Below are 13406 nucleotides of genomic sequence, written 5' to 3' on the forward strand. Positions count from 1 at the left end.
GCACACAGTCTAAGTATCTACAGTCCACCCAGGCTGGGAGGGTGCAAGACCAGCAGCCACGTGACGAGGGCCAGGGGCCCACAGGGGCCAGCCTTCCACATCACGCTCAACAGAGCAGAGTTCACACTGGGCCTCTTGACCCGGGTTTATTTTCAGGACTTCTCAGCCTCAAAAAGTCCTTCTAATCAAGTGTTGTTTCCAGTCAGTCTCCCACGGAGAATGAAATGGACACTTTTCCTGTTGCCCAACTTAGGTGGAAAGTGAGAGCAAGTGAGCGCTTCAGAAGCAGAGCGGAAGATGCTTTACCTGCAGGGCCCACCACCTGGTGACTCTCCTGGATGTTTACCCCGAAGGAGCTTTCCAGAAACCGCCACCTTGCTCTGGCTGCCAGGAGATCCTTCAACCACCACATTCTCCTGGAGACCCTCAGGAAAAAGAATGAGGGGCCCCTCCTTGACCCTGAAGGCAGAAGGTCCCAAGTCCTATTCATTCATTCACTCGCTCATTCATTCATTCAGCAAATATTTATTTGATCACCTTCTATGTGTCCATCAGGGAATGGGACAGGCACCATCACTGCTCTTACGGAGTTTTTAGTCTAATGGGAAGAGACAAAAAGAAAAAAAGAAACAACTGAATAAACAAGATGATTTCAGAGAGTATAGGATTAGGATGTGATAAAACGGGTTTGCAGGGAGCATCTCCTTTGGATGGCAGGTCAGGTAAGGGTCCTCAGGTGAGATATTGCAGATGAGGCCCAAATGACGAGAAGGATCCAGGAAAGATCTATGAAATAGGGTTCCAGGCAGCTGGAACGGGAAGTGCAAAGGCCCTGAGGCAGAAGAGCAGGTAATGGGAGTCACAGCAGAAGGGGAGACTGGGGAGAGACAGTGTGGCTGATCCTGCAGGGCCTTGGAGCCTCCGTGAGGAGCCAGACTTTGTCACCACTGCAGTGGGAAGTCACTGGGGGGTTTTAAGCAGGGGACTGAGACGGCCTGATTTTACGCTTTACGAAGAAGACTGCTTTGGCTGCTGTGAGGAAAATGGAAGGAAGGGAGGCAAGAATGGAGCGGGTAAAGCAATGAGGCCAGGGCCCCAGGCCAGAGCTGGCAGAGCAGATGAATGAGGGAAGGCGTTGGGCCCTACAGGCCACGAAACACCCCAATCGTCTGCTCTTAAGGAGCTGGGGAGCAGACAGCCCAGCAGCCCAGCCTTGAAGCCTGCAGCCTTCACCTTCTTGAAAAGAATGAAGCCAGAGGCCAGAGGGGACTGCATGGCCCAGGGCCCTCAACAGGTACAGTTTTAGGATACATGTGCTATTCTTCCAAGATAAAAGTGCTTTCTTTTTTTGTTTGTTTTTTGTTTTAGTCCAGGCAAGTAGGACATCCTGAAGACCATCCCAGGAAGAGGAAGGATGGGCTTGTTTGGAGGGCTGTCTGACACCCCAGCTCCTGCCACCTAGAGAAAAAGAGGTCAGAGGGGTGAAGGATGGGATTGGACAAAATAACAAAGTCATGTGACACCGTGCAGAAGAGGACATCCCAATGTCTACTTGGAAGGTAAGCTGAGGACATGAACGACCTTATTCCCTGGTTTCCTGGTCTACCCACTTCTGCCTCCCTCACTTTTTTTTTTCCTTCTTCCTTTTTTTTTTCACTCCCATTTTAAATGTGTCTCCTTTGAGTCCACATTATTCAATAGGACAGTAACTTCTAATTTGAATATTTTAAAAAGGAAAAAAATCCTCAGGGGGGAAAACCAAGACAGACATCAGAGAAGGAGAGGTGTAGGTCTTTGGAAATTCTGTTCTATATGGGGAAAAAAAAAGAGAGAGAGAGAGAGAGAGAGAGAGAGAGAGAGAGAGAGAGAGACTGACTCCTGCTACTGCCATCAGAAAAAAAAAAAAAAGAGCCAACTACCCTACAAAAAGTTCTATCCCAATGATCTCCTATGATGCTTAGTTCATGTTGCACCCAGGGGGGCCTTGGGCCTGCAACCATGCAGGGTCCCCCAATACTACACAGCAAAATCAAGAGAAAGATCCATGGTCTCATATCTGGTAATTTGGGGAATCTGGAAACTGTCTTAAGGAAGCAATACAAAAGTGAAAAAGAAAAAGCTATATGCACAAAGATATTGATTGTGGTATTGTCTGTGAAACTCATAAATCAAAAATAATAAAGAAATGTCTGAGTAAATGATAACATCACAAACAACAAGAGTGAATGTAGTCATTATAATGACACAGCACTGCAAATAGTCCCCACATTAAATGAAACCAATAATGCACATATATTTATCATGGCAACATGTGTTTGTGGACAAAACACTTCAGAAAGCATAGAGAAAATGAAAACAGCTATGGGTGGATGTGGCCATCATACTAATGACTTTTAAATTTTAATATCTGTGAAAGTTATGCAAGCACATCATTTTAAAAATTAATTAAAACTAAAAATGCTTGCAGCAAAAAACTAGCAGTCCCCTGACCTCCATATCCAAACAAACCACCCCCAATTTCAGTTGTATCTTTTGGTATTTATCTCTGCATTTCTAAATAACAGGTTGATACTGATATTTCTTGATCTTCAACTTTTAACTTCTTACCCGAGAAGATGAGTTTGTGCTTTCCTGCACATACACACATGCATGGGTCCTCTCCCCCATTTCCTGGATATAGTTATGTGATCACTTTTTGTTAATCAATCTTCAGTGCTTCCATTATTATAACTATGTAAATATTGTTCAAAGCTAAAACACATACTTATACTACGGTTTCCTTTCTTGTTCAACTTTTTGTTACTCCTACAGTTGCCTCGTTTTTAATTTTCTTTGTTTTCTATGTGTGAATATGTACTTCTTCCTCAAACTCTCTAACAGCACTATAAAATCCTCATAATACAGCAAATATGTCAGATAATCCATCAGCTCCCTTTTTTTTCTTAGAGATTCCTCCTGGGGCCCTCAGCCATCTTGCTCCAAATTGGGCGGGTTGCTCTCTAGACCAGCTGCACAACCGTGATATTGGAATTTCTCTTCACTAGCATTACGGGAATTCCCTTCACCTTCTCTCCACCAGTCAGGGTTCTTGGTTGCAAGTAAAGAAGCTGACTCTCACCGATTAAGCAGGGAAGGAGCTCACAGGTTGTCTGACATATTTGCTGCATTGTGAGGGGTTCAATAGTTCTGTTGGAGAGTCTGAGGAAGAATTAGTGATTAGTGCATTGAAAACAAAGCAAATAAAAATAGGAGGCAACTATCAACTCCAGGAAAAACAAAAAGTTGAACAAGAAAGGAAATATAACTGTCGTACACTATGTGGACTCCATGATACAGAGTCATGTCTGATGGCAAAATTGCTGGCATTGCCACTGAGTACTGGATGCTACTTTGTACCCCTGCCACTTCTGTGCCAAGAACTCAACCTTGCAGCCCATCCCCGCTATCACCACCATAACCATGGAAACAACACACGTTTCATCCCTCTCTTCTCTGTCAAAATATAACATAGGAACATTTCATCAGTGGAGCCCACGTCACAGGTGCTGGCTGCAGGGGAGGCTTGGAAGAGAGTACTTTTCAGTTCCCATGGTGGGGTAGGCGTTTTTTCCCCTCCCCACTCCCAAGGCTCAAAGTAAGACAACAGCTGAAATACAGAAAGTCATTTGGTGGCTGAGCCAAATGAGAAGCAAGAGACAACTGCATATTGTACCACTTGTTCCTCTTTCTTGGTTTATTCTCTCATTTTAGTAGAGCACATCCTCTAGTAGCTTCCTTGAAAAGGGATGCAAAGGGTGGGGGTGTGTATGTGAAGTTTTTGAAAAATTACATGTCTGAAAAATGTCTTCATCCTATTATTTTGCTTGAATGATGATTACAGAATTCTGGGTTGGGAATTAATTTCCCTCAGAAATTTGAAAGAGTTGCTCCACTGTCTTGTAGCTTCTGGTGTTGATTTTGTAAAGTCCAATGCCATTCTGTGCTCTGATCTTCTGTATGTGGCCCCTTTTCCCTGCGCTGGCTTTTAGTAACCTCTCTATCTCTGGACTTTTAGAAGTTCATGTTGATGTCCCATACAACATCTTTTACTTTGATGTAGTGTATCTTTTTTTTTTTTTTTTTTTTTTGCGGTACGCGGGCCTCTCACTGCTGCGGCCTCTCCCGTTGCGGAGCACAGACTCTGGACGCGCAAGCTCAGCGGCCATGGCTCACGGGCCCAGCCGCTGCGCGGCATGTGGGATCCTCCCAGACCGGGGCACAAACCCGCGTCCCCTGCATCGGCAGGCGGACTCCCAACCACTGCGCCGCCAGGGAGGCCCGATGTAGTGTATCTTTTTAGAAATATATATTTATTTATTTTTATTTTTGGCTGCATTGGGTCTTCATTGAGGCACGCAGGATCTTTTTGTTGCGGTGCACGGGCTCTTCGTTGTGGTGCACGGGCTTCTCTCTAGTTGTAGTGTGTGGGTTTTCTTTCTTTAGTTGTGGCGCGTGGGCTCCAGAGCGCGTGGGCTCTGTAGTTGCGGCACGTGGGCACTCTAGTTGAAGCGCACGGGCTCAGTAGTTGTGATGCTTGTGCTTAGTTGCCCCGCGGCATGTGGGATCTTAGTTCCCTGACCAGGGATTGAACCCGCGTCCCCTGCATTGGAAGGCAGATTCTTTACCACTGGACCAGCGGGGAAGTCCCTGATGTACTGTATCTTATTATTCGTTGGGCTGAGTGCTACACAGAGATTCATAATGCAAACTCTTGAGTTCTAGATTTTTTTTTTTCCTGGAGTTTAATAACTTTTCCTTATCCATTTCTCTCCCTTGAGCTCCTATGAGATGGACACTGGGCCTCCCAAACAGCTCTAATTTTCTTATCTTCTCTTTCTTATTTTCCATCCCTCAAGTCTTTCTGTCTTACTTTCTAGAAATTCATTGTTCAGTCTTCTAACTCTATTCTATTGAAATTTCTACTTCTACTATCCTAGTTTTGATATCCAACAGCTTATTATTGTTTTATAAATATGCCTTTTTTTTAGAAAAAACAACCATGTTTATGACCTGTGGGTCTCTATCTTTCATGTGAGAGGACTCATTGGGCGTGGGACGATCCAGGTTGCCCATTCAAATTTAAGAGAGAGGCACTGAAAGGTGCTTGTGCAGGGCCAGTTGCTTGGTAGGTGTCGCTGAGAAGTAGCTTTTTTTCACATGAGGCTGGGTTCCTTAGAGAGGAGTTCAAGGCCACTGCCTGGCGGGTGGGCAGAAGCCAGGCTGCCATGTTCCGGGAACCAGCTAGGAGAGGGTCTGTCTATTCATCATGCAAACTTTCACTGAATCTTCCTGTTCTCCATCCAGAGCCGCCCCTACCTTCTGCTGCTCTGGTTCAATACTGCCTGCAGGAAACCAGCCATCTTCTGCCGGTGGAGGAGGGAGCTGCCTGGCTACGTGGCCTGGGAGAGGGGTCTGTGGCTCTAACACACACTTTAAACCAATATTCCTGCTTCCAGCCCCGTTCCCCGCCCCCATCGTTGGGAACACTCTGTGGCCTCCATTCTTTAGCCTTTGGTGGGTCGTGTGTACAAGTCAGCTTGCTTCCCTCACAGCCAGGACATTCAACATTCTAAGCGTTGCTTTCCTTTCACCCACCTGCTTCCCATCTTTCAAAAGTTTTGCTCATATCCCTCCCCCTCTATCATCATTTTCTGTTTTCTTAAGGATTTATACCTTTTTATTCCTCTACTCTCATTTTAGCGGGCTTTTGAAACAGAGCAGAGATAAACACATGCATGCAGTTATGTTTTTGTGGAAGTTCATGACAATATTTACCAAGAAATAAAAATCAAGTTTCTAAAGATACACACACAGAAGACTCTCCGGGGAGGATACTCCAACAAGGAAACAATGGTTCTTTCGGGAGGGGGGTAGGATTATAGAAGAGTGATGCTTGTAATTTTCTTGTATTTTGTAAACTTTCGACAGTAAATAGGCATCCTTTACAAATCAAAAAGTAGGAGGGTTAAAAATCATATTAAAGGCAACTTCTGAAACGCAAATCAAGATAGTATAAACAGGTGTGTAGCAGAAAAAGAAACTCTAATTCCTCTACACAGGTCTACATAATCTATGGTTTTCGCCTATGTGCCAGGGAGTCCTGGGGTTCCACAGAAGCACCCCAAGGCCTTCAGAGGGTGGCAGGAGTAGGACAGGTGCTCAGCGGGAGGAGTTCTGTGCCAGTCTCTACTTGTACCACAGTGGCACTATTTTAATCTGCTTTATAGGTTAAAATTCTGCTTAATACTTTGATCTTTTTCAAGAGGTCCACACTAACAAAGAAGTTTGGAAAGCACTGATGAAGACCTAGAAAAAATGAGGTGGGGTGGGGGAAAGCCTCCAAGGATGACATCACGTAACCTCGTGCCCTACCTGAACCATCAGAAATGACAGTAGCTGCTCAAGCATCTGTATAAGGAAGATGGTGCTATGTAGCCACACAGCTTGCAAATGGGACCAGTCTGCACACTTGTGAATCATATCCAGCTACCCCCAGATACCAAAGGCAGGTGTTCAGCCAAGGCTCGGTCAGCGTCAGTCTCTGACCTCAATTTCTTCATTTGCACAATGAAGGGACTACATTCAGCTTCCAAGCTAATGTCCCAGAAGTTCCAAGGAACATCCTCTTACTGATACAGTGACTGCCAAGTCTCTAGAGAAACAGAATGTCCCCACCTAAGGACTCCTTGAGAAGCAACATCAAGTTATGAAAATCCAATCCACTTCCTTTGGAAGAAGGTTTTAATTTTTCTCTCACCAAATAGGTCAGCCCAGCTCTGTCATGAACGCAGCAAGTCAGATACCAAATGCTGCAGTTTAATAACGGCCTCCAGGGCTCCTCGGAGCACAGCCATCCCTTCCTTCCCAGGTAGAAGCATCCCTCTCTTGGGAAGCTGGCTGGGGTCAAGTTCACATCCCCCTTCATAGGCTCTGAGCACTAATTGGGGTCACTCTCTTCCTTTTAGCATTCTAGTCCTAAAGAGAAGTTCTCCTTTGGCTAGATAGTCAGGGAGGGTGGATTCCATTCAAATTCTTAACCTAGCTACAAAATAACATCTCTTCTTCCCCCAACACTTGTTTCCTTTGCCCAACCTACCTCTCTGGAATGGTCCCAGAAAGACCAGCAGCAAAGGTCCCTCTGCCAGGCAGGTTAAAGATGCTTTGGGATCAATGAGAGTCATTCCGCCCTTGCCTGACTCTGAGCTCCTTATCTGTCTGAAAAAAAAAGAAAAGAAAAGAAAAAGAAAGAGAAAGAAAGAAATCTTTAAAAAGAGAAAGTCTCAGAAAACTTCTGTGCGTTCTCTTAGAAGACTTTAGCTCAAAAGCAACTGTTTCACCAAGGTTTCCTTTTTGCAAACCAGTCACACTGTGCTTGATGGGCCTTTTTCACCATCTGTGTCAATGCCACCCCCAGCTCCCTTTGGTGGTACTGAAGCAAACCACAGGAACACTTCCCGTGCCTGAAGCAGGAATTCATATACATACAGATGACGCAGATCGTTTTTAGAGTTGTTTGTTGTTTTGTTTGTTTTTTTGAAAGCAAAGTAAGTGATCTGAGTCAAGCCTGGGTTCAAGTTCCATTCAATGGCTGCAAAAAAGCAGGTCTGTGAACTCGAGGTCCCCATTCAAGACTCAAATTGCATCATAAAGGAAGATTCATCCCTGCTTGCTGGAGATGAAAAGGAAGGGTGTGTGGGGAGGCGTCGGCCCACTCACTGCATCTGTGGTGCTTCTTTCCCTACTGTGGGAGGCTCCTGGAAATAATCTGACCCCAGAGACAGAAAGACACCTGAGTTCTGGGAGCCCAGGCGGCTGGGTTCCGGCAGCAGGACCTGGCCCCCCACACTTCCCCGCCAGCTACCTGCACAGCAGGATTCTCCTGCCTGGAACCCACTGGGCTCCTGAAGAGCAGGAAACCTAAACCGCTGGTTTCTCCATGAGACAAAAAGCCCAGTCCTAGGAAGCCGTTGGAAAAGGTGTCATTCCAAGAAGACATTTCCCAAGGTCCAAGCTGGAATTCTCCCGGCTGCCAGCCTAATCCCTGGAAGGATACCCCATGGACCCTGCTGCAGGAGCCCGGGAACATGGGCTTGGATGGTCTCTCCATTTAGCATCCAGGTGAGGATGGCAAGGCACTTCCCAAAGCACTGTCACCAGAGAAACGGGAGGTCAGCGACAAGAGCTAAGAAATAACTTCCATTCTGACCAAGAGAGTTAATTAACAAGAGGACAAAAAAACAACAGCTCAGTCACAGGGAAATGAGACAGGATCGTAGAGAAAGCACTTTCGAAACGAGGAAAGACGAAGCAAAAAGAGTGATGGAGCCGAGAGAATGAAAGATCAGAGAAAAATTAGTCCTTAGGAATTCAGGTCAGGAAATAGGGAGCCGGGACAGAATTCACAAGAGGGGACTAGGGAGGACGTCTTTTGCTCTGGCCCTCAGGCTGGCCGGGTCCTCAGGAGCTGGGTCTACCGCCCTCTAGCCCTCTGGGTTCAAGGGCAAAGCTTTGGGAAGCAACGCTAGGAATGGCTAGAGCGCAGGATGCTCGGTCCCGAATCGGGGGCAGGGGGAGGGGAGGGCGCGCGCGGCAACTGCTCGGTCCCTGACAAGTAAACAGCTTGCCCCGAACAGGCGCGCGTCCTCGTCCGGAGCCCGGCTGAGGGCCCTGCTCATTCCCATCTAGGGCGGTAGCGGGACACCCTGGATTCCCGGCCCCCCAGAGGCATAAAAGGGATACAATGAGATCAGAAAAGGAGAGTATGAACCAGCCCACATCAGAGAATCACAACGCGAGAGCGGCCCGCTGCCTCGGCCTCCCCAACGGGGTCCGGCCCGCCCCGGGAACGCGCCTTCCTCCTCCAGACCCCACACGCCCCCGGGCCCCGGATCTCCCCAGGCGGACAAAGCCCGGCGCTAGGCTGGGCGGGGCGTGGCGGGGCGTGCGCGGTAGCGGGGGGGGGGGGGGCACTGGGACCCCGCAGACGCCCGCACAGGTGGGCTCCGTACCGGGTGTCGGTGCCGGGGGCGGGGCCCGGTCTCCCTGGAGACGGTTGCCCAGGGGACGCGGCGGGCGGGCCCCGGAGCGACCGGAGGGCGCGAGCCTCTGGGCTGCGGCGCTGAGTCCGCGGGGGCCTGAGGGCAGGCCCGCGGTGCGGAGCGGGTGAGCGGGGCATCCGCGGAGGGGCGCGGTCCTGGGCGGGGCCCGGACGACGGGCCGACGCGGGCAGGGCCAGGGGGCGGGGCGTCCCCGGGGCTGGGGCGGGGCCAGCGGCGGCGCGGGCACCGTCGGCAAATTCTCACAGCCCCAGCCAGGCGAAGCTCTGGAGAGAAGGCGTCCGCTGCGCGCCTAGTGGACGCCGCTGCAAATCCTCCCGGACCCCCGATGCTCCCTGCTGGCGGGTGGGGTTGCGCCTGGAGTCGGGAACTTCAGTCGCCGCTGGACCCCGGACGGCTTGCGCACGCTGGCCCTGGCCCCCCTTCTGCCTTGTAACCGGAGGATAGAAAATGCCACCTGCCAAGTGAGCTAGGGCCGGTCGTCCGCCAAACTGCTTTCCTCTCCCGGGTTCCCAGGGAATCACCAGAAAGGGCGGAGCAAGGGACCAGTATCACTTGTCGGGAGCCGGGGTCACCCGGGTAACTGGCCAACCCTGGCTCTGTGCTCAAATCCAGTGTGCGGGCTGTTCCCCAGTCGCTGGGCCTCCCTCTCCATCGGAGTTCCCCTCACATGTCGGATTTAGAAAATAAATGGGTTAACCCGGGACTTTCAGGATACACCTATTCATTACAATGAACTATGCGTGTGCTGGCACAGCGTGCGTGCAATCGCGCGGTCATCCCCCTGCACTTTGCTCCAGTTTGTAACCAGGCATCACACTGTAAAGTGGGTATTGTTCTCCCCTGGGTTGTAAATGAAGCCGAACCTCAGAGTGGCAAGGAACTCACACACTCACGTCCGCACCCAATCCCACAGCCTCTTAGCAGCAGAGCTAGCTTTGGAAGCACTTTGGACTGGTACCGGGCCCACAGGCTTCTTGCTCTGCAACGTCCCAGGTCCCCTCGACTGTTCTTTCGGGTCCACAGCCGGACTTCAACCTATGTCACAGTGGAGCGCAAGAGAAGGAGGGGAGTGCGAGGTTCAGCGTGACCCCAGGGTGTCCCACCCGGGCGGGGCAGACGGGGGGGGGGGCAGAACCAAGTGGCCTGAAGCACAGCCCTCGGTGGCCCAACTGCTCCGCGCGTCTCCGCCTCCAGCGAGTGTTCCAGGTGAGGCGCCCAAGGCAGGGCCCGCCCATCCGAGCCCAAAGAGCCTCCCTCCGCCCCAGCGTCGCCTGCAGCCTGCGAAGAGGGCAGGAGAAAAACTCGGCCAGGAGCTCCCGGGAATGTTGAAGAAGCCTGGGATGCTTAGACCCGGCGGCCCGGCCGTGGGAGGTCCAGGGACCCTTGGTGAGCTCGGCGTCGCCAACCCCAGCACCCCTGTCAGGGCCGGGGTTCCGGGCGCCCCGGCCACCTCGAGGAGAAGAGAAAGGGGGTTCAGGATGGGAGGACCCCCCTCCGTATCCCGTCCCCGGATGTCACACACAGACACACTCACAAAAACATACACTAGCATGCACGTTCACGCACACGCACTCGGGCAGTTACGCACATTGACACCATGACGCATGAAGTCACACACTCCCGCACAAGTACTCAGACACAGAGACCGAAGACATACACACACAGTTACTCTATGTAAACACACAATGACACAGACACCGAGACCACAGACACACACACACGCACTCGAGCGCATTCACACCCAACCTCACTCTCTACCCGCACCGTGCAGCGGGCTGTGCACTTTGACGACCATCTCTGGAAAAGGCGGAGCCTGGCCACTGGGTGGGAACCGCCCCGCACCCAACCCAGGGCTCCACCGGCTGGCTTCCTCCACCTCCACCTTCACTCCCGGGGACGCTGGCGACTCGAACCCGGACTCAGCCCGGGTAGGGAGGGGTACCTCGTGGGGGTGGGGGGAGGCAGGACCGCCCTTGACCCACAGGAAGGGGGTTTCCCAGGATGAAAAATAAGCCTCAGGGTCACAGCTGGACCTTGAATGGGCAGACAGAGGCTGGGAGGGGTTCTCTGACTGCCATCCTGACTGGGGAGGGGTTGTATCCCTAACAACCCCCAACCAGGAAGGGATAACGACCCCACAGGGCCAGGCCACCGAAGAGATTTTCCAAGGGGCAGACAGGCTTTGGCTGTTCCCATCTCCACAGGCGGGTGCCCTTCTCCCCAGGCCCCCTATCCTGCAGACTTACCTTTCTCTCCAGCCTGGGTCTGGTTGAAAGTCAAGCTCAAAGACAAGGTCCCCATTAGCACTGTTCAAATTGGGGTATTATTTTCCTCTGGAGCCAAGAGAAAAACCCAAGATTCTTTGAAATGGCAAAAGCCACAGAAGTCATTCACAGATGTACTGGAACTGCACTGACAAATTCCCAAAAGATACATAATGTAATCAGTTGTTTGGGAGAGAATTAAGTGAACTAATACAGACACATGGAAAGTCTCTATAACAGTGCCCGCTGTGTATACTAACCACTCAGAAGTCTTTGCTCTCACAGATGGGAAACAGACACAAAGAGATGCTGCAACCTGGCAGAGAGGGAAGAAGAATCAAAGTCTCCTGATCTCCTCGTTCCAAGCTCAGGGATCTTAAGTCCTTTTTGAAATACTAGTGAGGGTATAAAGAAATTAGTTTGGTGGATAAATAAATTAGTTTCACCATTGTTAGAAAGAATAGGGAAATTAGATTCCCAGTCCTCCACTAGCGACTCTGCCAGAAGGAGTGGATCCTCTTTATAAGCTCCCGAGCTTGAGGCAAGAAATTCGAAGAGCCTCTGCTCGCACCCATGAGAACCCTTGGTACATTCAACAGACCTGTAAGAGGGGAGCTGATCTGCTCCATGAGGCGCTCCGTCTCCCTATCCTGACACTTCCACGTGAGCTCGCTGTGGTGAAATGTCAGCTTCTCTCTGCTGCCCGCTGATATCCCAGCCTCTAACCTTCCTGGAATTCTGCTTGGCTCTTCGTATTCAAACCTGGCACTCAGCATTGCAGGGGCTCAGAATATATCAACCCTACATATGCCACTTTGGCCTATTGATTATTTCGAATTAAAAGGAGTTGATAAACAGCCAGTGCACAAAGGACACTCTGAACCTTCTTTATCCCCTAAAAGCAGGAAGTAAATCTCCCATGTGAAAGGGATCTTCCCTGTTCCCGGAGGTAGAAGGCATCCCTAACCACCAGAGACAGGGAGTTTAGGGCCAAGGAGGCTGTGTAAACAAACCTGGTTTTCTTTTTTTAAAAAAATTAATTAATTAATTAATTTATTTTTGGCTGTGTTGGGTCTTTGTTGCTGCGTGCGGGCTTTCTCTAGTTGCGGTGAGCGGGGGCTACTCTTCCTTGCGGTGCGCGGGCTTCTCATTGCGGTGGCTTCTCTTGTTGCGGAGCACGGGCTCTAGGCATGTGGGCTTCAGTAGTTGTGGCTCACGGGCTCTAGAGCGCAGGCTCAGTATTTGTGGCGCACGGGCTTAGTTACTCTGTGGCATGTGGGATCTTCCCGGACCAGGGATCAAACCTGTGTACCCTGCACTGCCAGGTGGATTCTTAACCACTGCGCCACCAGGGAAGTCCCAAGCCTTGTTAACTTCTTCACCATCTTACTACCCCTAGCCCAAACCCCTTGTCTTGTCAATTCTTCACAAATTAATTGTTTGCCTAAAAGATACAAAAGCTTTCTGCTCTGGTGACTTCTTTGAGTCTCATATCTTTGGGGGGCTTCCATACATATGTATGTGTTTAAATTTGTTATTCTCCTGTCAATCTGTCTTTTTATTACAGGGCAGGTGTGGGGAGGCCTCAGCCAAGACCTTAGAAGGGTAGAAGGAAAATCAGTTTTCTTTCGCTATAGCATTTTTAGGTGTGGTCAGATAAGAAAGCTGAGTAGGGACAAGACTAAAAAGGCTACAGTTGAAAAAAAAAAAGATGAAACTAACAACAACCAAAAAAACAAACAGTTAAATGTTTGTTTTAAGTTCTATTGGGAAAAACAGGAAGACTCTGAAAACTACTCCTCCTCAAAGGCGGAAGACAGTTACCACAGTTATTCACATAATTCCCCTGTCCTTTTGTTCCCTTGATCTTTTTACTCTCAAGGCACAAGGATGAGGGAACCTAATTACAGGAGTGTCTGGCTCCTGCTTGCCTGTCATCTTTACATGTTTTCATTAATCTTTGAGACTCTCACCCCCAGGTAACTCAAAAAGTGGCTCATCTGTAGTTAAAAAGCAAAGTTAATTAGAATCTGGAGCTTCCTTC

At 49.7% G+C, this 13406-nt stretch overlaps 1 protein-coding gene across 7 annotated transcripts in view; it reads right to left on the reverse strand.

Moving 5' to 3' along the window:
* PIK3CD (phosphatidylinositol-4,5-bisphosphate 3-kinase catalytic subunit delta) overlaps positions 1–13406 on the reverse strand; it is a 49877-nt gene that overhangs the window by 21079 nt on the left and 15392 nt on the right. For 2 of the 7 annotated variants that reach the window (XR_010837560.1, XM_059052831.2), the window contains exons 1-2: positions 9048–9252; positions 7136–7254 (exon numbers count right to left, since the gene is read on the reverse strand). The gene's annotated coding sequence lies outside the window, so the exon portion shown is untranslated. Of the gene's footprint in view, positions 1–537; positions 599–7135; positions 7255–9047; positions 9253–13406 lie in introns of those variants that run through there. The other 5 variants (XM_067017893.1, XM_067017922.1, XM_067017902.1 and 2 more) reach the window with 4 other exon arrangements.

The sequence above is a fragment of the Kogia breviceps genome, chromosome 1 (assembly GCF_026419965.1).
Source record: "Kogia breviceps isolate mKogBre1 chromosome 1, mKogBre1 haplotype 1, whole genome shotgun sequence".
Classification (NCBI taxonomy): domain Eukaryota; kingdom Metazoa; phylum Chordata; class Mammalia; order Artiodactyla; family Physeteridae; genus Kogia; species Kogia breviceps.